The following is a 22,428-nucleotide window of genomic DNA, read 5'->3' on the forward strand; positions in this document are numbered from 1 at the left end:
AATGCATATGAACTAGGAATCAGTACTTCCAGTGTATGCTACTTGTATGGCCTTTCCCTAGCAAGGTTACTTAAGTGCTCAACCTCAGTTTTCTTATCTGTAAAATGGGGATTCATCCATCTACCCATTGATCCATTCATGGACATCCTGCCTTCTGAAACTCACATGTTCCAGAGATGAAGAACTCTATGATTTTATTTACTTTTTATCCTTTACTCTGTTCCTTCTCCCATGTAACCTGACCCCCTTCCCATTGCTACCTATGTGCTAGGTCTTAAGTTCTCATGTGCTGTCGGTTACCTAGTAGGTTACCATCTCATATTTTTCCTTGTTGTCACTGTATTACCATCCTCCCTGCATTCCTGCCATTTAAAGTCATAGTCAGCAGTGTTCCACTGTCTATTATCATAAGAGCCAGCCCTCTATAATTTTTGCAGGTCATTAAGTGGGGTCTCCTTATTTATGTAGCATGCCTTCTGCTTTACACACACCAGTTGTCATTCCAATCCACATTGGAAAAACATGTAAGTCGTATTGAAGAGTATACAAGCATTGGCAACGTAGGGAGAGAGATACCTCTATGCAATCCAGGAGCATGCAAGCCTGGGGCTGAAACAGCGCCCAAGAAAGAGACTGAACCATGGACAATGGCTGGTGTAAGAAATATCCGACCAGGGGAATAAGCAGAAAGAGAATGCCAGGTCATGGAAGCTAACATGAGAATAAGAGACATGCTGCTGATTGGATAAGTCAAAACACTCAGACAGATGAAAATGGTAATGGTGCTGCATTTATTGACGTCTTACCATGCCCCAGACCCTGTGCTAATTGCTTCTCATGCATTGTCTCATGTAATCCTCAAAATGACTCCAGGGTGATTATTACACCTACTTTAGAGATGAGGAAACTATGGCTCATGGTTAAGTAACCTGACCACAGATGCACACACACTGCCAGTAAGTGGTAGACCCAGATTCAGACTCGAGCCAGACCTCAGGCCCTTAGCCACCACTTTTACAGTCTCTCCTCAGCCAAAAATCAAAAAAGAAAGACCAGAGTTAGGAGTGGCTGGAAACACAGTATTTCTATCCCCATTCATGTTAGAAACTTCCACTCTGCATTTTTGCAGGTTTACTTTATCTATCCAAAGAAAGGATTTCTGCTTATTCCTCTTTTTCTTCCTCAGGCATAAGGTTAGAGGTATCAGGATGCTTTGCATTATGAATAAGCAACACTCAAACACAAGAATTGTAAGCAATAAAGGCTGTCTTCTCTCACATAGCATGAAGTTTGGGGACAGGACAGTCTGGGAAATTTTATTATTTATTATTATTTATTTATCTATTTATTTATTTATTGAGACAGAGTTTCACTCTTGTTGTCCAGGCTGGAGTGCAATGGCACGATCTCGGCTCACTGCAACTTCTGCCTCCCAGGTTCAAGCGATTCTCCTGCCTCAGCCTTCTGAGTAGCTGGGATTACAGATGTGCACCATCATATCTGGCTAATTTTTGTATTTTTAGTAGAGACGGGGTTCCACGATGTTGGCCAGGCTGGTCTCAAACTCCTGACCTTAGGAGATCCACCCACCTCAGTCTCCCAAAGTGCTGGGATTACAGGCGTGAGCCACTGCGTGTGGCCGGTCTGGGGAATTTTAATCCAGTGACATAACAGTAAAAGGCTCTATGTGCCTTTTACATTTTCACTCTCCCATCTTAGCCTTTTGGAGCTGTTGCCCCTCATAGTGACAAGATGGCTGCAGCACCTCCAGGCACCAAGCACAGACTACAGATGTTCAGTAAATAAATGAAGTATTTCTCCCATTCATCTCTATTGGGTAGAAGAAAACACCTTTACCAAAGCTTCTTTGAAAATCTCACCTTGGGCTTTATGCCCATGGCCAAGCCTAATCACTGGCACAGAGGATGGAATTGCTATAGGTAGCTTAGACCAATCGTGATTCACTCTCTACCCACCTGGGATTGAAAAATCCAAAAGGAAACTAAAGAGGAACATGATGAGAGCACATGGGGAAGCGGGGATGGGGGTGAGCAGGAAAGGAGGGTAGCGAATAAGCAAAAGATAGTGACTGCCATGCAGAGTAAGGGAAAAGGGGATGGCTAGATAACCTTGACTCCTTCCTATTTTTCTCCCATAAAGTTAATTATGCAAACTGGGGATACACACACACACCGGAAGTAAAGAACCTCAAATAATCACAATGGGAACTAAATTCACAACACAGATGACTACCAAGTTTACTTAAGTGTTCAACCTCTGTTTTCTTGTCTGTAAAATGGGGATTCATCCATCTACCCATTCATTCATTCATGGACATTCCTTCATGGACTTCTACCAAATAGAGATGCATGGGAGAAATACTCCATTTATTTACTAAACATCTGTAGTCTGTGCTTGATGCCTGGAGGTGCTGCTGTCATGTCATCACTGTCTATTTCTTCAGTGGGTATATATGGTTGTGAGTAGCCTCTGTGGACCCATTAAGAACAAGGTGATGTTCAAATCCTTCAAGGTCGCTGTCTTATTCCCAGGGAAGAGTTTCCTTATGTGTATCTTTTCCCTAAACTGCTGCTTGAGGACACAAAAGTAACAAGAAAATAATAGTGGCCAGGCATAGTGGCTCACGCCTGTAATCCCAGGACTTCAGGAGGCTGAGGCGGGCGGATCATGAGGTCAGGAGATAGGGACCATCCTGGCTAACACGGTGAAACCCCGTTTCTACTAAAAATACAAAAAATTAGCCTGGTGTGGTGGTGGGTGCCTGTAGTCCCAGCTACCCAGGAGGCTGAGCCAGGAGAATGGCGTGAACCTGGGAGGTGGAGCTTGCAGTGAGCCGAGATCACGCCACTGCATTCCAGCCTGGGCGACAACGAGAATCCATCAAAAAAAAAAAAAAAAAAAAAGAGAAAGAAAGAAAGGAAAAAAACAGTGCCACCTCCCAATCACAGGCTGATCATTCTATCAGAATCATACCCACTTCCACCCACATTTTCATCTTGATGATGAAACGAAGCAACTCAACTCTACCTTATTTCTAATTTGCATCATACCACAGGTTAGCTGCTATACATCATGGGTGTCCCTTGTCCAACAGCACTTGCATCTCTACATAGGAGATGCTGGGAAAGTTAATATCAAGGTGCCTTTTATGCATCTCAGATATATTTTGTGTACCAGAATGGTTCCAAAGAGAACCTTTTAGTTTTAGAGTGAACAGCATAATGATATACAATCAACCGGGTAATAGTCTGGTAATAGTCTTCAAAACCAAAACTAAATTTTCCCCATAGAAGTATGTTTAGGAATAGAGGCCCCACAGTGATATTTCTACTCCTGAGAGGAAATTGTTCAGGTCAACAGAATATTAAGTTCATGTTAAAAATATAAATTCCTCTACTGTCCTCTGCACTTAATTCTGACCACACGCTTCTCACTCGGGAAGACTCAACTAATAACCAGCTCTCTAATGGGGATCACTCAAGGCCACGCTTACCTTCTGCTCTTGAATCCTGGCTATCAGATCTTGATCCTTCAGGAAGCCCCTTTAGGGCTTCTGGCCTGAGATCCAATGCTATTCACACAACAGTTTTTTTCATCTGTACTGACACATACTAGAGGACAATCCAATGAAATAAAAATGTATTTATGTAGAAGTACGATGCATACAGTAGCCTATGGTGGAATTTGAGCCAAGTTTTTTGAGCGGAGCAGAATTCAGAAAAGGAGAAAAACAGGGAAAGCATAAAGACCGGAAAAGTATGAGCAAAGAAGGTTGCACGTGTCACTAGAATGGGTTGGAGGCCAGCAAGAATATCTGTAGAGACAGCTTTCACTCAGAAGCTCTGCCTCCGTGAGCTTGAAATTCTGGATTCCAATATAATTTACTGGGCTTTTGTTTCCTTTTTCCAGAGGTCCAGATTCCAGAAGAGGGAAGAGTGGCCTCAAGTTCAAAGTACCCCGTTCTTAATGTTTCACGTCTCTCAGTGAGAGGTCAGATGAGTATACACATTCAAGATGGCAGACATAGTTGGGAAGTATAGCACAGTCAACAAATTTGCCTGCATCACATAGCCTGTGAACTGATTTGGACACAAATCCCTTTCCTCTGATTTTTTTTTTTTTAAAGACAGAGTCTCACTCTGTCACCAGGCTGGAGTGCAGTAGCATGATCTCTGCTCACTGCAACCTCCACTTCCCAGGTTCAAGCAGTTCTCCTGCCTCAGCCTCCCGAGTAGCTGGGATTAAAGGCGCTTGCCACCACGCCCAGCTACTTTTTGTATTTTTAGTAGAGACGGGGTTTTGCCATGTTGGTCAGGCTGGTCTCGATCTCGTGACCTCGTGATCTGCCCACCTTGGCCTCTCAAAGTGCTGGGATTACAGGCATGAGCCACCGCGCCTGGCCCTGAATTTTTTTTTTTAACTCTTCCTACTATACAAAGTTGTTTCCCGTATTCCAGGGCCAAAAGAATTTGAGAGGAGAAGAAGTGAAGAGCCAGTGGATCTTCTAATAAGAAGCCCAAAATGCACCCCTCTTCCCTCGTTTCCTCAAACCCTGACGAAATATAATAAGAGCCAACAGAAACCAAGCTATCAACAACATGAGTTATCAAACTGTTTATAAAAAGCCTGTGTTTACATTTGTTGCCATTTTGAGCCTTTCATCCCCATAGTGCCGTAATGTAAATGTTACTTTATCTTACAGAACCCTTGATTCCTGGCTGAAAGCTGCTCTGTGAACATAAAGAGTCTCCTTTTTTGACCACCTTCCTTCTGGTACCCCAGCCAGTAAATGGTTCTTGTGACTTAGAAGCTGTTCATCTTTGCCTGGACACTCAAATGGGCCTTTCCATGGGAGCAGAGACACTGAAATGGATGAAATTGACACTGAAATCTATGCAGATTCTGTTGTTTTTTTCTAGCTGAGAATGAATGAGTAATGAACGAGTGAGCATGCACTCGCTAAATATCTGTGATGTGTCAGGCATTTTGATAGGCGCTCTTTCCTGGCCTCTTTTTTAGACCTCACAGTGACCAATATGCTTCTGAACAAATCCCAGAGAAATTAAATGATTTGCTCCAGTTCACTTAGAAAGCAGCAGAACTGTGTGACTCAAACCAGGCTTCTCAGCTTCTCCTCCTCAGATCTAATGCTTTTCACACTACTTTTTTTTTTCATCTGTACTGACACATACTAGAGGACAATCCAATGAAATAAAAATGTATTTATGTAGAAGTACGACGCATATGAGAGCCTATGGTGGAATTTGAGCCAATTTTCTTGAGCTGAGCAGAGTTCAGAAAACGAGAAAAGAAACAGAGAAACCATAAGGACTGGAAGAGTATGAGCAACGGAGGTTGCACATGTCACTAGAACGGGTTGGAGGCCAGCAAGAACATCTGTATAGACAGCTTTCATTCAGAAGCTCTTCCTGGGTGAGCTTGAAATTCTGGATGCCAAGGTAATCTCCTGGGCTTTTGTTTCCTTTTTCCAGAGTTCCAAAGAGCACAGCACATTGTTCACCCAAGTTACCCATTCACTTGACAAACAGTGATTGAGCTGCTTCTTTATGCCTAGCCTTGTATTAGACACCTGGGATCCAGCAGAGAACAAGACAGGCATGGTGCTTGCCCGTGAAAATTCTAGAGAGAGAGTAAGCAAGTAAGCAATGACTAAATAAGATAATTGATTGTGCTGTGAAAGCAATAAATAGGGTAATGAGATAGAGAGTAACTGGCAGAGGGCAGGAAGGCCTCTCTGAATAGGTGACATTTGAGCTAAGACCTGAGGGACTAAAGGGAGCCAGTCATGCAAACACAGAGATGGCATTCTCAGCATTAGGAATGACCAACTCACTGGGAAGGGATATAATGGAAGCTGGTGTGCTTGGCATCCAGTGAGCAGGCAAGATGTGGTGTGGGATGACAGGAAGGCAGGAGCCAGAAGTGGAAGGTCATTTTAGGTTATGTGAAGGAGTCTGGATTTTATTCTAAGTCTAATTGGAAGCAGGAAAGTGACATGATCTGATTTACATTTTTAGCAAGATCCCTCTGGCTGTTAGAAAATGGGCTGGGAGGCAGGGTGGGACTTAGCAATCACATTCAGGGAGCAGATGTGGTCACTCGTAGAAAAAGGAAATCCCCTAGAATAACCCGAGCAATGTAACAATCACACTTTTGACACCACCTTTTTCCCCTTGTCAAGAGAGCAACTGTTTCATGAATATCCTTTGTTGTCTTGTAACAGCAATAGCAATTTCTCTTTACAAAACATATTTATTCTGCTTTGTAACCTGCTTTCTAAAAACTTGACATATTATGAGCATATCTTGAATTTTTAAACTATCTTACTACATATTTTTGATGGTTGCATATTATTTCAACATATTGATATGTTTTTGTGATATAAACTTTCACTATTATAAACAGTGCTGCAGTGCTCAGTCTTAAAGACAAACTTAGTGAATATCTTTCACATTTTCCTAAGAAAAAATTCTCAGTGACAGAATTGCTGTTTTAAAGGAAAAATTTCTGGAACCTTTCTTTTGATGCACATCGCTAAATTCTGCTCCAAGAGTTCTTATTTACTCACACTTTTATCAACTTTTTCCAACACAGAAAATTTTCAAAATTTTTAAAGTAAAATGTTGGTCACTTAATAGCTATAAAACAGTACTCTAATTTTTCTGTAAATATAACATTGCTCAAAAAATAAATTCTATTAATTAAAAAATCCTTGTGCCACTTAATTTCTATTTTCTGGTCTAGATGTTTACTCTTTCCTTATTTGCTCAAGCATATTTTGCATTAAAAAAAGAGAGGCAAAAAACTAAATTCAGGTCAAATCAGAATTTCTCTTGAGTTTCAAAACTTTGTGAAACTGGAACCAAGCCTTAACCTTGACCTAAAGTTGGATACGGTACCCAAGGCAGCATCCTGTGAATGGGTCTGTTTATCCTCTGAAGCTTCCACAGACCTGTGCTTGTTTTAGGGGAAAATTTAGGAGAAAAGGAAAAGGAAATACAGACAGGAAATACAGACAGGAAAAACAAAAGAAAACACCAGCTCTCAGATTTTACTTATCCACTTCAATCTTTCCTATCAAACTTATGTTTCCGTTTTCCTTATAGACAATTAAATTAAAAAAAAAAAAAAAGGCTAGGCCAATTCAATATTTGCTGACCACTTACACTGTCCCAGGCCCATTGCTGTACCCAGGGAACTCAAAGGTCATTCAAAAACTAACTCTGCCCTCAGGATTTCAGAATGTCATGTGGGAGATAAGCTAACGAAGTTGAAATGAGTGCGATGAGGGCAATGTTAGAAAGTTGCAGGAAGCACACAGGAATCACCAAGAGGGCAGGAGGAACTGTAAAAACCAGCCCTCCCCAGCAGAGACCAAGCCAGGAGTCAGCCGCGGTGGGGTGAAGACAAGTGTCCTGAGCTGGTATTGGAGGGAAGGGCATAAAACAGCCGAGGGGTAGAAGTGGAGAAATCAGTGAAAGAGGCCAGGATGGAATAGCGAAAAAGACAAGACCAGGAAGTCAGCAAACCATGACCCACAGACAGTCCTCTGCCTGCTTTGTACAGCCTTCCAACTAAGAATGATTTTTACAATTTGAAGTGTAAAATGCAAAAAAGCAAAAGACTATTAGCCTTTCTGTGAGCACAGTTACTCAATTTGGCTTTTTTTTGGTGCACAAAATCTAAAATGTTCATTATTTGGCCCTCTGTAGAAAAAGTCTGCCAATCCTTAGTGAAGAATTTTGTGTCCTATGCTCAGACTATTGAATTCTATCCTGTGGGTGACAAATGCCATTAAAAAGAGGGTAAACACGTTCTGTTTTGCATTAAAAACAAAACCAAACCTCTTTGGGGACAAAACACAGAAGTAAACTCAAAGGGAGAGGCATGCTAGAAAAACTAGTTAAAAGCCTACTTCTATAGTCTAGGAAAGGAGCAACAAGCAAAGAAGGATAATTATTTACATTAGATGCTTAAAAATACATACACCATTTTTCCAGTAAACAAATGAAAAAAATCTTAGATTTGAAGAATAACTTCCCCTAATCAAGGCAGCCCTTCTTGGGGGAGGAGAAGAGAATTCTTAAAAATGACCGTTGACCCTTGACTCCACCCACAGAGCCTAAACACTATTGCCACTACACTGCAGTCACTGGACATGGTCATTCTTGAAAATGAAGATGTCCAGAAATTAAAACTCTGGACTGTGTCCATGTCTATACAGAGCTAACCAGGAAAAACTCAATGGGATGCAATTAATAGAAATGGAACAAATATTTAAATTCTCCTTCAAGCCATAATTGGACACTGCTCCCTCCTCAAAGTGCCTCTAGGGTCCCCTCAAATTGTAGCACACAGAAAACAACCTACACTTCCAGAGTATGGATTTGATCCTATCCCTGCTTTCCTCATTAATTCAGACTAAAGAAGAATAGGATAGTGTTTTAAGAAACTAAATGATAGGGTTGTGGACACCGGGACTAAACCACAATGAAAACAGCTATTTTCTCTTAAGCTTTCCTGGAAAGCAAGAGAAGTATGTGGTCTGCATCCTTTTAAAATGGCACAGTCTAGACCCTGTCCTGGCATTAACTGCATTCCTGTGAGATGGAAAGACTTTAAGCCAGAAGGATGCAAATTTCTGGGTGTTTCCTTTGCTTCTTTTTCAATCTCTATGATCGGCGAAACTGGTCTCCAAAGCAGAACTAGACTGATGCTGGTGAGGATATCCTGCCTTTGCTCCGAGCTCATGATGAGTCTAGATCCAGGCTAGGGTTCAGTGTCATTAGCACCAGCTACTTCAAGCCATGCTTCATGGGGCTTCTGGAATTCCAGCAAAACCAGGTCAGTTGGCAAGAATCTATCCAAGTTCCTCATGCGTTCAGGTTGATCGGCAGCGACTGAGAAGCCTCTCTTGCCTTTGGAAGGCTCATAGGAAGTGGAAGATTGAGGCCCCCCTTACACAATCTCACATCTAATGAGCCTTAGTTCTGCTCTGGTCCTCGTCCAGGTCTCCTCATCCTTTGTGGCTGCAGGCAGGTGTTAGGCAGCTTTCTGGTGGCCATTTCTTTTGACAACCATCTTCCTGTGTCCCATTGATGTCCAGTCACTCTCATGATTCTCTATCCACCCTCTTGACTTCTTGCAGAGCCTCATGTGGAAGTTTCCCACTGAGCCCTCTAAGTGATATATCTGTTTGCACCTCCCTTCACAGGCCCTCAGTGGCCTGATAAAGACAATATGGGAAAAACAGAAGGGCAATGATCAACTCTGATTTTCTTGTATGTTGAGACCTTGTCCCTTCTATGGCTTGGGGTGTGTCCTTACAACCCCTAGGTGTGTTTTTCTATGATAATGTAGGTAGGCAACCCCTCGCTATATGTCCAGGCCAGCCTACAACCTCTAATCCTTCCCCCCTGTGTCTCCTAATAGACAGGACAGAATTATAAATTGTATTAATAACTAACCTTAGGTATCTTATGGTTCATTAGGGAAATTGGAAAAATTATCCCTGCTTATTACAGATTTAATTACAACCGCATGGTGTGACAATGGGCATTGGAGAAGGTGAATCAGAAACCATAGAATGGCCTCATATTAACCATCTATCTAATCATGTTGGCCTCACTGAAATAGCCTGTAATGAAGACAAATGTGCTGTTTGTAAATTTTAAAGTGAGAATGTAAAGAAAATTGATCAAATACTACATACTAGGCTAAGAAATTCATCAAAAATTTGAACTCCCAATAACTGGAATTAAAGAATTGAAGTTCATCATTATTCTTCAAAAACTTTAGTTAACAAAGCACCATAATAGAAAAATGCAATATTGTCCAGTAATTGTTCTGGATTTCTCAAGAAAATTGACGAAAGCACAAGGAGAGAGAGGTGTGGCAGAGATGTAGGAGTGGATGTGTATTCAGACCTGAAACAAATCACCACCAAATTTAATAGTTCAAAACAACAACCGCAATTTACTTGTTCCTGATTCTGCAGTTTGGACAAGATGGCCCATGGCGAGAGCTGGGGTCTTCACGAGGCTGCATACAGCTGGGAGTTTGGCTGAGGCTGGAACACCAAAGATGTCTTTGCTCCCATGTCTGGAGTCTGAGCTGGGCTTGCTGGGCTTCTCTCTCCAGTGGGACAGTCAAACTACCTGAATTAGAACTCAGGGCTCCAGGAGAGTGAAGGGTTCTTAAGGAACAGAGAGCTCTATTATATTCTATTGATCAAAACAAAGTACAAAGTACGAGGTGAGATTCAAGGAGTCAACTCCACCTCTTGTTGGGAGGAGTGACTTGTGGATACAGAGACAAGAGGAGCTATTGAAAGACGTACTGGAGACAACCTACCACAGATGCTTTTGTGTTAGAGCACGGATGAAGACCCTTTCCTCAACCAAACTCCTGTCATCCTCCTCTGAGCCGTCTTGTCAACTAGGCCTCAACCTTGGCCTGTAAGAACTTCAACATTCAGCATAAACAATTCTGTCTACCCCTCACCCATCCCCACTAAGAGGCCTGAACAAATGCTAGCACAGTTTTTGTCAGCTCGAGCCCATGCCCTAGGGTGATGACCTCAACCTCCATAAATGCCTGCTTAGAAAGCTCAGCACTGCTGAAAAGAATTTATTCTCTGTTTCACCCAAAACCTGACTACAGGCCTCTGACTTCCCTGTCCTTAGAGCATTGACTTTAGAAAACTTGCAACTGTAAATTCTTTCTTTGTTTCTCTGAGTTGCATCTTCTATAACCCAGAAATGTCTGTCTTAAGAACCTAGGAGCCATTCCTTTGAAATTTAATCATCAGGAAGGACAGGATTCCTGTCTCCCAGCCTTTGTGGGTGGGTAGGAACCTATTACAAGCACAATTCGGCAGACACAGATGGCCAAATCTTGTGGACCAATCACTTTTGTCTCCTAACTTTTTGTAATTTTCCACTTTCTGACTTTGCTCAAGCTCCCATTGGCTCCTCCTCCCCACTCCCTCAGTCTCCCTTTAAAGTGCCTTTCACCTCTGCACAGATCAGAATTGAGCTCCATCTCTCCTTCCTACTGCAGTAGTCTAAATAAAATATGTCTTATGGTTTTCAACAAGTGTCCAGTGAATAATATTTTTGACACTAATCTTGATGAAAGATGATTTTCTCTTGTATTTACATTGAGGATATAGAGAGGTAAACAGAGTTGAGATGTATTCAGAAGCTGACCAAAATTTTTAGAGGTGAAAGGAATGAGAATGCATCAGAAGTCAAAGATGAGGTTCAAGATTCAGGCTTGAGCAACTGCAGGGATAGTAGTACCATTCATTGAGACTGGCAACATAAGGAGAAGGGCAGGTTTGGGTTTAGTTCAGGCATGATGACTTGGAAAAGGCTTCCAAATGGAGAGGTCTATTATAGGCCACTGGGGATTTGGATTTGAAGTTCTAAAAAGAGATGAGTTGCAGGAGAACATCTTGAACCCCTAAACATTCCAGGAACTAATTAAAGCCATGAGTGTAATTGAGAAAAACTAGAGGGAGTGTTCAGAAGAAAAATAAAAAAGGTCTTCAACATTTGGGGATGAAAAAATTAAATATTGACTGTAAAGAAAACTGAGAAGGAGCAGCCAGAGAGCAGGCGAGATGGAATTGATCCATGGATTGGCTAGACAGAGTATTGCTAAGCTTGTATCACGGCATGGGAATGCAAACCATTGCAGAAAGTGACGGGTGTTCTTTCTGAGGGCTTCCAGTAACTCTGTGAACCAAGGAAATTTAGACTGCTGAGAATGAGAGCACAGGAAATTGGAGAGAGGAAAGTAGAAAAGGTTTGAAATATCTGTTATAGGAAATGAGAGCAAAACCGAACCAAGTTCAAGGTTGTATTATCAAGACTCTACATCAGATAGTGTAAAGATGGAAATGAACACAGAATTGGCTGTCCAATACCCAGGATGGACAAGACTAAGTGTTGCAAAGAAAGAGAACTAACTATAGCACTGAAACATGGAATCTCTCCATATATCTTCCCCCAAATATACCGATATATACACAAAGATATTCTTTCTTCTTAGAGAGAGATTATCTGTCTAGAGGTTGGGAAATGTGGGAAATGAGAAATCCTGTTTTTCGTTTTTTCTGTTACTATAATAACTTTCTCCAAATCACATGATTTTCCCTACAGTGAAGAGCAGCTCAAGAAGTTTGTTCACATTTTTATATTCATCTGTATGACACCAACATAATCAATCCTAAGCAGAAGATTGTTTCATCCCCATAAGCTGCCCTGCTCTTCCCCAGCTGCTGGTAGGGTCTGGGTATGTGTCCAGTGTTCAACTCCTGTAACCTGCTCTTACGGAGTGCAAAATAGACGCCTTAAATCAACAGCAAATATTGTGGAATGCCTATTACATGCCAAAGCTCTGCTTCCTTACTCCTAATAACTGAATGTTTCAGTTCTTAAAATTAAGGGTATTAAAAAATGAATCTGAAAGAACTGTTTAGACGGGATTTACTTTAGCTGCTAATTCATTCCAGGCACAAGGCTAGAAAAATCTGTGTTTGAAGGCCACATTTAACCTTTAACCTGAATTTATCTGTCCTTGGAGAAAGGATCAAAAACTAGAACATTGAGATAGTTGCAGGAATCTGAAAACACCATGTCACACTGAAAGTTGACTTAGCCACAGCATCTGAAGAGGGTGTAGGAGGGAGAAGTTTTTGTGTGGAAATCGTCTCCCTTGTTCCTTTGCCCCTTCTCTCTGTCTTTGTTATTGGCTGATGATAAATATGGACCAAATATAACCTGTTTTAGTATTTAGTGACTAGAATTACATACTCCTTTTTAAGAGCTAAAAAGTGGCCTTTGAAAATTATTCCTCAATGTCCCCTAAATTTTTTTCTATAGTTGTTTTTTTTTTTTCATATGGCTCATAATCTGTGAAACAAATGCCCCATTTTTGTACCAGACAAGAAAGTTCAGATGAAACTTGTTAAATGATCCAATTTTTAAAGGAAAAGTTGGCATAAGCTGATGTGTCCAGAGTTTTTTCTTTCTTTCTTTTTTTTTTTTTCAAATTAGCCTCGTGGCCTCTTTGAAAACACATAGGGCAGAAACATGATTTCAAATGATGTCAGCTGGTAGACAAATTTGCTTTCCTTTGTGTGTTATGATATTTGTGTATTTATCTAAATTGTAAATAAATGTAAGTTTGCCCATTAAATGTAAAAAATATTGAGGACAAGCCCGGCACAGTGGCGGGCACCTGTAGTCCCAGCTACTCGGGAGGCGGAGGCAGGAGAACGGCGTGAACCTGGGAGGTGGAGCTTGCAAAGAGCTGAGATCGTACCACTGCACTCCAGCCTGGGTGACAGAGTGAGACTCTGTTGCCAAAAAAAATATATATATATATACACACACACACACACACACACATGTGTATATATATATGTACATATATGTGTGTGTGTATATATATCCACAGAGAGAGAGAGAGGGCAAAGATTGTGACTCTTAAGTTAGTTTTTCATGGAACACCTAGTATAAGTCTATGATCTTAAAAAGCGTCACAGGATAAATTAGTATTATGCTCTGCTATTGTTTAAACAGATATATTTTATTTAGACCACTTAGGAGTGCCACCAGCTCCACAGATATGGTAACTTTCTGGCTAGAAAGTGGCAAGTTTTATCTTCCTAGAATAAAGCTAAATAAATAGTTTTGGCTGGGCGCGGTGGCTCTCACCTGTAATCCCAGCGCTTTGGGAGGCTGAGACGGGTAGATCACGAGGTCAAGGGATCGAAACCATCCTGGCCAACATGGTGAAACCCCATCTCTACTAAAAATACAAAAACTAGCCAGGCATGGTGGCGCGCCTATACTCCCAGCTACTCAGGAGGCTGAGGCAGGAGAATCACTTGAACCCAGGAGGCGGAGGTTGCAGTGAGCTGAGATTGCACCACTATGCTCCAGCCTGGCAACAGAGTGAAACTCCGTCTCAAAAAAAAAAAAAAAAAAATAGGAAATAGCTTTAATTTTTTCTGGCTTAGTTTTCTGCTGGAATTGTGGCTAGAAAGTATTAGAACTAATAAACAGTATTAAGAACTAATGCTTGTTCAGTGATGGTTACGGACCAGACACTTCTGCTAGTTCTCGGCATGAGTAGTCTCACTTAATTTTCCCAACAACGCTATGCACCTATGAGAAAGGTGCATAATAATGTCCCTGTTTTTCACATAAAGGGACAGCGGCACAAAGGTATTAACCCTGTGACACTGTGGAGCTGAGTCTGTGCTGTTCATCGGCTTCCGGTGCTGCCTCTGCCTACTGATGAATATGGCGCAGTCATCACCGGTAAGGATGGCCCTACCTACATATTTATAATAAAATGTGGAAATGTGACAATAGAGATATGTGCTCTGCGTTATTGCAACTCAGAAAAGAATATGCCTGATGCAGATGGGGGAGAGGGTGGTCTGAGAAAGTTTCCCGGATTAGGAAGTTGCTGATTTGAGCCTTAAAAGACTCAACACAAGCCTTGCATGACCGGAAGTCAAGAAACACGCAGAGGTGGGGAAGGGGATCTGAGGCAGAGAGAAACATGAACCAAAGCAGCCGAGGGAAAAATACGCATAGTGTTGCATGCAGGGATCAACATGTTTCATCAAATTTAAGATGCATTGATTGGAAAATCTCATATGTACCATGAAGAAGGAAAAAGGCCACCAAATTACCCTATGATTTATCATCAATTGAAGTACGCATCTTCACTTCAGAGAAACCAAAATGTGAAAAAATGTGCACCCTAGACTAATGAAATATGGTACAAATAGTTTGGTACAAATAGTTTGCATTTTTTGTTGTTTTTTTTTTTTTTTGAGATGGTGTTTCACTCTTGTTGCCCAGGCTGGAGTACAATGGCGTGATCTTGGCTCACTGCAACCTCTGCCTCCAGCGTTCAAGTGATTCTCCTGCCTCCTGAGTAGCTGTGATTATAGGTACCTGCCAGAATGCCTGGGTAATTTTTTATTTATTTATTTATTTTGTATTTTTAGTAGAGACAGGGTTTCACCATGTTGGCCATGCTGGCCTCGAACTCTTGACCTCAGGTGATCCACTTGCCTCGGCCTCCCAAAGTGCTGGGATTACAGGGGTGGGCAAATGAAGTGAAAGGGAAAACAGAGGAGGCTATTGCAAAACTCAGCCCTGTGGCAGTGGGGGAGCAGAAATAAGACCAGATTTAAGTTGATTTTGAGCTCAAATTAACAGGACTTGGTGGTCATTTGGTGTCTGGAACTTCTAAATAGTAAAAGGCAAACGATGTAACTATCTGAAGAGAAACCAGGTATTGAACTTCTAAATCATTGCTATTTATTTTAAGTAATACAGGGTTATATCTTTTTAAAACTTTAATTGTATTTTAAGTTCCAGGATACATGTGAAAAACATACAGGTTTGTTACATAGGTAAACGTGTGCCATGATGGTTTGGAGCACCTATCAACCCATCACCTAGGTAACAAACCCCACATGCATTAGCTATTTATCTTGATGCTCTCCCTCCCCCCACCTCCACCCCTGACAGGCCCTGCGTTCATGTGTTCTCATTGTTCAGCTCCCACTTATAGGTGAGAACATGCAGTGTTTGCATGCCAGTCAGAATGGTGATTACTAAAAAGTCAAGAAACAGGCAGGGTGTGGTGGCTCATGCCTATAATCCCAACACTTTGGGAGGCAGAGGCAGGTAGAGCACCAGAGGTCAGGAGTTCCAGACCAGCCTGGCCAATATGGCGAAACCCTGTCTCTCTCTACTAAAAATACAAAAATTAGCCAGGAGTGGTAGTGTGCGCCTATAGTCCCAGCTACTTGGGAGGCTGAGGCAGGAAAATCACTTGAGCCCGGGAGGTAGAGGCTGCCGTGAGCTGAGATCATGCCACTGCACTCCAGCCTGGGCGACACAGTGAGACTCATTCTGAAAAAAAAAAAAAAAAAAAAAAAAAAGTCAAGCAACAACAGATGCTGGTGAGGCTATGGAGAAATAGGAAAGCTTTTACACTGTTGGTGGGAATGTAAATTAGTTCAACCATTGTGGAAGACAATGTGGTGATTCCTCAAGAATCTAGAACCAGAAATACCATTTGAACAAGCAATCCCATTACTGGGTATACACCCAGAGGAATATAAATCATTCTATTATAAAGATGCATGCACACATATATTCATTGCAGCACCAACCCAAATGCCCATCAATGATAGACTGGATAAAGAAAATGTGGTACATACACACCATGGAATACTATGTAGCCTTAAAAAGGAATGATATCATGTCCTTTGCAGTTTTCTATTTATAAGCTCATGATATAAAGTTGCTTTTAAAATCTCTAACTAGATCGAGAAGGAGGTAATCGATTTAATGCAAAAAATAAGTTAATTATAACGTGGCATGTGGTAATGCTAAATTTTGTGAAGGTAGCTCTGAAAAAATTAATGAAGAATAACAGGGTTTTGGCCTGGAGACATAGATATTGGAGTCTTCATCATGGAAATGGTAGATGGAAATACAGGGAATGATGATCTCACCCACAGAAAGTATGCAGACCTTAGCTACAAACTGATATTGACAATAAGAATCTTCAAAATGAAAAGGCAAAACATTACATTTATCCCAAGGTGGGAGAATCACCATTAGCACAGAGTCTAAGCAAAAGACATCTCAGATAAACACATCTTGCGTTTTGTGAATTGACATTGTGAGCTCATAACCTAAGTTTTGCCAAACGAAGTGTGTCTGGCAGTGCAGCACACAGACTCTTAATGAGTGGCATTTCGGGAGGTGGTAGAAAGAGGGAGGCTTACTCATTAATCAGTAAAGGAATCAAAGAGCTACCCTTCGAATGAATGGAGAGTTCTGAAATTCAGCTGATTTCCAAGGTCAGTGGGTCACATCCACAAATAGTTACTGAGCACCCACTCGGTGTCAGGTGTACTCAGGTATCAAGAAAAGACTCTTGGTGAGATTCCTGCCCCTCTGCATTCAAACCCAAGCAGCCCAAATCCAGGGCCCTTACATGTGGACTTCATTCCATCTGATAACAGCAGCAATGATGTCGCTTTGGCTTCTTGCCGGAGTCCTTCAAAACGCTCATACACAGGAGCTGACTGGAGGATAGTCAGTTGTAAGCCTCATCGCTTGCCAAAAACGTGGGTGGCAGGCCAGGCCTGCTTCCTCAGATCACACTCAGAAGACTCAGAAATCCAAGCTGTCATCTGACATTCGACTAAAGAGTGTTTAGATTCCATGCCGGGCTTGTGTTCTTGCTATGAGGTCTCTTTCCCTTTATGTGCAGACCTCTGTTCAGGAAGCCGATGTGACACCAGCCCCCGCAGAAACCACAGCTAATGCATGCTCAGGACCTTTCGGACGGGCAAGGAGTGTTTTGCCAGTTTAGATTAAATACCTAAAGCACCAAGTACTGAATCAAGTGGTCTGATTTCTTCTGACTTAATCCATGAAGGGGAATAGGCTGCACCAATGCTTCTTAAAATTGTGAGTTTAAGAAAACAACTTTGCGTTTTAGAGAAACATGACGCAAAGACCAGCTAGACTTAGGCTGGGTTTTCCTAACAACAGGCAACCAGTTATTGCTATAAAAATGATTGAATCATTGTACAATTAAAAGAAAACTACAGATAGATAGGTAGGTGGATAGAAGGAGGGAAGGATAGATAGATACATGGATAGATAGATACATGGGTGGATGGATAGATGGATGAATGGATAGACAGATGGATAGATAAATAGGTACATGGGTGGATGGATGGATGGATAGATAGATGATAGATAGATTGATTGATCATGTCTAGCATGACCTGGCACTAATTACTAAAATGCAAGTCAATAAAAACATAGGGGAAAAGGCACTGAGTTTGACCTCTTGAGATCACTGCTTCAGTGTGTGGTGTGGAACCAGCCACTCAATTTCTTGAGCCTACCTCGCCTCATTCATTAAATGGGGATAAGCGCGTAGCCCTTGTGGAGTTATTAATAGTAACTAAAACTCTACGGGATTATCACTTACTAGATTAAGAATGTTATAGAAAGACTCTCAATTGGTCCCTAAGGCAGTCCTGTAAGGTAGATTATTTTACAAATGTCCTTTCTCAACAAGAAAAATGAGTCACAGAGAGGTTTCCTAAGTGGTCCAGAGTCACATCCCTGGCTAGTGGAGAAGTCCAGATCCATCTCTACCAAAACCTACATATATTTTCACCACTGTGTCTGAGACACCTGGACATAAAAATGTTTGGGAAATTGCCAAGTGAAATATATAGCAAATACATACTAGTGAAATACATATAAAATGCATAAATATGTAAAATGCAATTCATTATCAACTAATAAGCACATCTGGCCTGTGACTTGGCTTAATTCCGGGGAATACCAAATTCTGGTGCATGTTCGTATATAACAAATTGGGCTGGAGCCCCAGAAGTTGCTAGGGAAAGGGCTGGAGTTTGGGTGGTGTCTTATCATGACGAGCCACAGAGATGTTCATTTCTCATCCTGTCCTCCCAAAAGGCAGATCTTAGCACTGGATGGAGAAGAAGGCAGTAGATTCAGCTTTCCTGCATTTGGAACTCAAAGGCAGTGACGTGAACCAATCACAGCATAGGAGGCAAACCACAACATGCAAAAATGCCACTGCAACCCCAAACAGGAATTGTTGGCAAGGAGAGCAAGGAGCTCCTCACTGCAAATCACAGGGCTGCAGGCATTAGGGGAGAGTGATGGAGCTCACTCTCTGCGCCCCCAACCATGCACGGCCTCAATTCCATTCATTTCCGAGTGATTAGGTTGGTGCAAAAATAACTGGGGCTTTTGTCATTGCTTTTGATGACAAAAAACTCGATTACTTTTGCACCAACCTAATTTAAGAAGATCCTGAAAAGATACACACGGGCACTTTGGGAGAGCAGCTATCAGCACAGCAGCCTCATAGCCCAGGCAATTCAAATGTGTACAAATGTGTGTTGTGAATGCAGTTCCACTATTACACCTCGCCACGTCTCTATTATAAACGTAATGTTGTTCTTTCCATTAGATGTTATTATACATTATAGGCCTTTGCCATCACATACGAATAACAAACAGCAGAACTTGAATTATACGTGTGTGTGAGATATGTGTGTGTGTGTGTGTGTGTAAGTAAACATTACAGAAGGTACCTCCTGACCATTTAAATGCATTTCCCTGGAGTTAGAAATGACAGTGGGAAGCTGCAGAATTCGACACAATCAACCCAGTTCATGGCTGTCCTGTTGGAGAGAGGCTTAGGTCCCTCTTCCCAGTTTGGCAGAACTTACCTGCCCCATCTCTACCTCCGTTCTTTTTTTGGAGGGGTGTGAGGGGTGGGTGGGCAGAGTTTTGCTCTTGTTGCCCAGGCTGGAGTGCAGTGGCACGATCTCGACTCACTGCAACCTCTGCCTCCTGGGTTCAAGTGATTCTCCTGCCTCAGCCTCCCAAGTAGCTGGGATTACAAGCATGCGCCACCCTGCCTGGCTAATTTTGTATTTTTAGTAGAATTGAGGTTTCTCCATGTTGGTCAGGCTAGTCTCGAACTCCTGACCTCAGGAGATCCACCCACCTCAGCCTCCCAAAGTGCTGGGATTACAGGCGAAGCCACTGCGCCCAACCCTCTACCTCTGTTCTAAGTCACCAATGGAAATGTGAAATTTTGTTCACTCTTTCTTTCCCTTCTATCTTGCTCATCCTGCCCTCTGCTTCCTCTACCTTGGCTCAATCTCCATTCTGTTCACTCAGAGACATCCATTTCAGATGGGCAGGCTCGCCCTACAAACTCAACCTATTTAGAAAATTCTTCCTTTTTCTGTGCTTGACTGAAGCGAGAGAGCCAGGGAGCCTCCCATGACTCCCCTCTGAGAGTTACAACTCACTCCCATTCTGTGTATTTCAGGATTAAAGGTAAGACTTGCCTCTTTCACACTCCTTCCAGAGTTTAAGAAATTCTCCAACTCCAAATAAAACTCTCCAGTTTCTTTAAGATTTATATCAAACAGCTATATCTTCTTTTTTTGGTCTTCATTCTTTTTACTTAATAGTAATAATGTGATATTGAACATGTAGAGCTCACAGGTGTTCAAGGAACTATTTTATCTGTTTTTGTCCCTCTGTAGTTCTTTCCCGTCTTCTAGAAGATGTAATAGGAATAATTATAATAATCACCATCATACTGATTTTATTGTCACTATATTAATTCCCCATTATTCAAAAGCAATAAAAAGCCTCAGTCACATTAAATTACCAGGCACGAATAAATTCGATGGCTGAATAGAGTCTAGTGTCGATTCAGAAATTAGACTGTCTGGTCTGATGTAATGTGCAGAGCCTCCATCTTTATTCAACGTCACAGTGAGGCGCCTTCACTCAGCTCCCACCCAGCCTGCTGAAGAAGGCTGCTTACCTGCGAGGAAGTTCTTCAGGGACCATCACTGCTCACATCTGACTGCGGCCTGCTCCTCTGCAGGTTTCTGCAGCCCCTGGAAATCGTCACTCTTCCCCTAGCTGCTGTCTCGCAGGCGCCATGGCCGTTCAGTCAGTCCGGGTGGACAGGACCGGAAGCAACCACACAGCAGCTCTCTCCTTGGGGCCACCACAACCAGTCTGTGGAAAATGCCAACTCAGCTTTTTCCCTGACCAACTCTAGGAATGCAGGCTGAACGCAGTGCAGGCATCCCTCCTTTGGCCAGTTCATCAGCAGTTAGCTCTTTAGATCTTACAGGAGGAGGCAAGACCCTAGTACACACTGTGTCTCCTACCACAGGGCTCACACAGGAAGCTCCCCAAGTAGTTCTCTGGAATCCACACTAGCTTTTTTATGAATAGGGGACAAGGGAGGACTTTGTGCATGCCTGTCTTTGGGGAAAACCTTGCAACAAATGTCTTTCCCTACAGCCAACAACCGATACTGCCGTTTATTCTCTCCATATCTATAAGGAGTTTAAGGGCCATAGCTTGATTCTTATTTTTGTGTTTTTTAAAATACTTTCTATGATAATTTGCACTCACTCGGGTTCCTCAATTTGGAATCTGATACCTAATGTCTCAAAGTCTTGACCTCTTGACTAAGCATTTCCCATGTGACCTCATTCTCACTAAATAGTCCTGTAATTCTAGGAGATAGGTGTTTATGATGATTTCCCACACGAAGAGAAGGAGAATGAAGCTTACAAAGCAGTAGGGTGGATTGTCCAAGGTCACACAGGAAGTGACAGAGCTGGACTTTACACCATGTGTCTCAGACTTTGGAGCCTGGGCTATGACTATGCTGCTTTCTATTCCTTCTTGAATGTGTTGACTCTTCCAGTTCTTTTTTCCTCAGTCATTGAAATCTTTAGCACAAGACTTACTGATTTTCTCCTTCTGCTTCCTCTACCCTGGAAATTCTGTGATCTCAAATGGCTTCAACTTCCCTGTTGATCATCTATCCCATGGTGACATCATCTCCCCAGCCTCAAAGGCCACCACTTCAATTCCTCTTGACCACTCGTGCTTGTGGCCGTCATGTCCTGTCCTCACAGCCCTCCCCTTCAGTGGCTGTTACAGTACTGTTCCTCGGGCAATTTCCAGACCTCCAGTTCCTTGATACCTCTAATAATTTTGTTCTGTCAGTTCCCTCCTATGCTTTACCTCTTCCCCTCTCAAAACCAATGTCTTTCCAATCTTCCATGGCCAAGGTTTGAAAAATAATTGGCTAATATGCTTTCTCTACTCCTTTATCATTCAGTCAACTGACAAATGCTCTCAATGGCCACTAAGGTGGGATCATATTTATATTATAGTCTTGTGTTGCTTAATGGCAGGGATACATTCTGAGAAATAGGTCATTGGATGATTGATTTCATCATTGTGCAAACATCATGGAGTGCAATTACACAAACCTAGTTGGTACAGCCCACTATACACCTAGGCTATAAGGTACAGCCTATTGCTCTTAACCTTCAAACCAGTACAGCATGCAACCATAATGAATACTATAGGCAATTGTATCTCAACGGTAAGTGTGTGTGTATCTAAACATAGAAAAGGTACAGTACAAAATGTGGTGTTATAATGTTTTGGGTCCATAGTCGTATATGTGCTTTGTCCTTGACCAAAAAAAATCATTATTGCAGGGCATAACTATAATTTATTCTTCATTAATCTCAGCAAATATCTCCCTCTTAGGGAAGCCTTCCCTAAACCAATACAACTGGGTGGGGCACCTCTGCTAGATACTTCCATAGTATCTGTACTCTCCCCCATCATAACATTAATCCTCACCATACATTCCTTCAGACAGGGATACTGTTTTACGCACCAAGGGGTCCTCTTCACTTTGTGTGAA

This window comes from Macaca fascicularis, chromosome 16 (genome assembly GCF_037993035.2).
Source record: "Macaca fascicularis isolate 582-1 chromosome 16, T2T-MFA8v1.1".
Lineage (NCBI taxonomy): Eukaryota > Metazoa > Chordata > Mammalia > Primates > Cercopithecidae > Macaca > Macaca fascicularis.